The 3,270-nt window shown below is 38.9% G+C and overlaps 1 non-coding gene across 1 annotated transcript; it reads left to right on the top strand.

The window, feature by feature from the left end:
* The first annotated feature begins 2,546 nt into the window (after window positions 1-2,546).
* Trnaa-cgc lies at window positions 2,547-2,619 on the top strand. Its single transcript has one exon. It is a non-coding gene; the product is annotated as a tRNA-Ala (tRNA).
* The last annotated feature ends 651 nt before the right edge of the window (window positions 2,620-3,270 follow it).

Raw genomic sequence — 3,270 nt, 5'->3', positions numbered from 1 at the left:
AGCTGCAGATCGCTGTAGTAGTCCTGACTGTTTGTGTTGATTTGATACTGGTCGCAAAGTATGGAGGGAGGCCTAGAAGGCACTTGTCTCATCATTAGATATAATAATGGGAAGATCACCACTTAAAATTACTGCTGTCCTCTCTGTATGGTGTAAAACATACTCCCTAAAAAGTGATTTATTCAAATACACACTACACAAGCTCCATAAAACAGTGAGTCTTCTCACTGGAGCAGCAACAAATGGGCCACATGACAATGACCTATACACCCCTTCATCTGACTCTGTGATCCTAAGGGGGATCCTAGTATAGCAATGCAAGGGGTACAAAATATGTAATAAAAGTCAGTAAATTACTCAGCGGACAGTATTTTTCAGTACAGGTATTTCGTTCATTCAAAGCAAGTATCGATTCATGACATCATCATCTAGACACAAGTTGACTGTAATCTGAATCCGTTTTAGCAAACTAATAGTTTCTTTCAAGTGATAAAATTTTATTGATTATGAAATACAAGTTCTTGAAATTTATTCAGAATGGTAGATGTTAATTAGTAATTTATAAAGGTGTTTTGAATTTTGTGTGCATGAAAAAGTGTGAATTTATGTGCGGCTTTTACTCTGAGATGAGTTATCACTTAGAGTGCAAAAAGTGCGTGTGTACATTTTGCTGACCTGCGTGGGGTTTTTATTTTATTTTATTATATTATTATTATTTATTTATTTATTTTTTTTTAAACTTTACGTGAGATAGACACATCACATTATTGCAAAAGAGTCATAGCCCATTAGGGAAAACTGAAACCTGCGTGCTCAATTTGAAATATGTTACATGCTAGTGCATGATCAAGCTGTCCAATGAATTGCCTACAGTAGCTACAAATGCACTTGGACTTAATGCACAAAGTTGGAGATTAATTTTGAGACAAATGCTGATTTTTACAAAAATGAACCAAAAGTTTATTCAAAATATTGAGGTTCTCTTTTAATTGGGACATGTATCACCTTGTTGATCACTTTGCTTAGCAACACTGTAATACAGATTAATTAATTCATTAGAACAATTTGTGACGTAGTAAGTCCCATTACACATACAAACTCTTATACGAAATTTGCTGACTGCATGAGAGTGATTGTTTTTCCAGAAATGCCAGTAAACTGGCAGTTTCAAAAGCTAAACTACTAACTGTTGTGTAACTTCACTGATTGTCCCAGGCCACTAGTGAATGTGTTGTATCGTGTCTCTTCACAAGAGATATCAAGAAGCCGGGATAAACAAGAAACAAGAAGAAGACTAAAGAAGAGGCATCGGTCTTTGGTACCTAGTAGAGTACTACCACCTCTTTGTGCTCACAAAGATGCCACAGAGAGTCTTGAATCAGTGGAAGCATTTTCTCTGATGTGTATGTCTGTGAAATTGCTTGGAGGGGACTGATTGAATCAGAGCAAATAAGAAAGTTCTTCCCTCTCTCATGACTCTTCTCTGCCAGTGTCTTCGTTTGATAGATGAATCCTGAAGAAACAGCCAGGGAAACCCATTGAGTGACCAATATGCTCCCTTCGCTACACCTGTCAGTCTGTACTGGAATGAAATTCTGGTGCTAGTGTAAAAAATTGTTAAAAAAGCTTTAAAAATTATACTAGATTTTTTAAAAAAACTAGTAATATCTATGAGGGGCATCTGAAAAGTCTGAGTAAAAATAAAAACTACTTACTTGTTTGGGGTAAACCTTTTTTTTTTTTTTTTTTTTTTTTGACATAGTCTCCTTTTAGACTTATACACTTCTTCCATTGCTGTTCTAATGTGTTGATCCCTTCCGAATAATAGGAATTGTCCACGTCTGCAAAATAACTATTAGTTGCTGCAAACTCCTCCTCGTCTGAATAAAATCTTTGTCCCGCCAGCCATTTCTTCAAATTGGGGAACAAATAGTAGTCTAAGGGAGCCACGTCTGGAGAATAGGAGGGATGTAAAATGACATTTAATCCTATTCCCATTAATTTTCCGACCACAACTGTTGAGGTGTGTGCTGGTGAATTGTCATGACGGAAAAGGACTATTTTGCGGTCCAATCACTGGCATTTTCATGTAGCTCGGTTTTCAAACGGTCCAATAACGATGAATAATATGCATCTGTAATAGTTTTGCCCTTTTCCATGTAGTCAATGAGGATTATCCCATGCGAATCCCAAAAGACAGTCACCATAACCTTTCTGGCCGAAGGAATGGTCTTCGCCTCTTTCGGTGCGATTCTCCCTTGGTAACCTATTGTTTAGATTGTTCTTTGGTTTCAAGAGTATAGTAATGTATCCATGTTTCATCCACAGTGACGAAATGATGTTTAAAGGCCTGTGGATTCATCCTGAACAGCTGCAAACGATCCTTGCAACACTTCACACGATTCCATTTTTGGTCAAGCGTGAGCAACCGCGGAACCCATATTATGGATAGCTTAATCATGTCCAAATGTTTATGCAAAGTATTATGTAGCTGTTCATTCAAGATGCCCACAGCACTAGCAGTATCACACACCATAATTATACCGAGCGAGGTGGTGCAGTGGTTAGCACACTGGACTCGCATTCGGGAGGACGACGGTTCAATCCCGTCTCCGGCCATCCTGATTTAGGTTTTCCGTGATTTCCCTAAATCGTTTCAGGCAAATGCCGGGATGGTTCCTTTGAAAGGGCACGGCCGATTTCCTTCCCAATCCTTCCCTAACCCGAGCTTGCACTCTGTCTCTAATGACCTCGTTGTCGACGGGACGTTAAACACTAACCACCACCACCACCACCACACACCATAACTCTTCTGTCATCCATCACCATATCATGGATTTTATCAATGATTTCTGGAGTCATTACCTCCACAGGGCGTCCTGAACGTTCAGCATTTTATGGCCACTCCGAAAATTTTGAAACCACTTATAAAATGTTCTAATCAAAGGTGCAGAGTCACTGTAATGTTTATCAAGCTTCTCTTTAGTCTCCTGAGGCATTTTGCCTTTCATAATGTTTAATCACCACACGAAATTCTTTTTCGTCCATTTTTTGCCAATCACTCGACTTCTTTGATTCACACGAATGCCAACACAAAGTAATAGACCAATATAGCTGAAACTTGGTGTGGGTTCTTTTCAAAGATGCTACTAACTAAACAGGACCTCGATATGCGCCGTTGGTGCCATCTCTCGGAATTTGCACAGACTTTTCAAACACCCCTCGTAAAACTACTCTGGGGTTCCTAAGAAAACAAGCAATGATTTGCTC

This window comes from Schistocerca americana, chromosome 3 (genome assembly GCF_021461395.2).
Source record: "Schistocerca americana isolate TAMUIC-IGC-003095 chromosome 3, iqSchAmer2.1, whole genome shotgun sequence".
NCBI classification, from domain to species: Eukaryota; Metazoa; Arthropoda; class Insecta; order Orthoptera; family Acrididae; genus Schistocerca; species Schistocerca americana.
The sequence above is the reverse complement of the archived record's forward strand: the minus strand, read 5'-3'. Positions and strand labels throughout refer to the sequence as shown.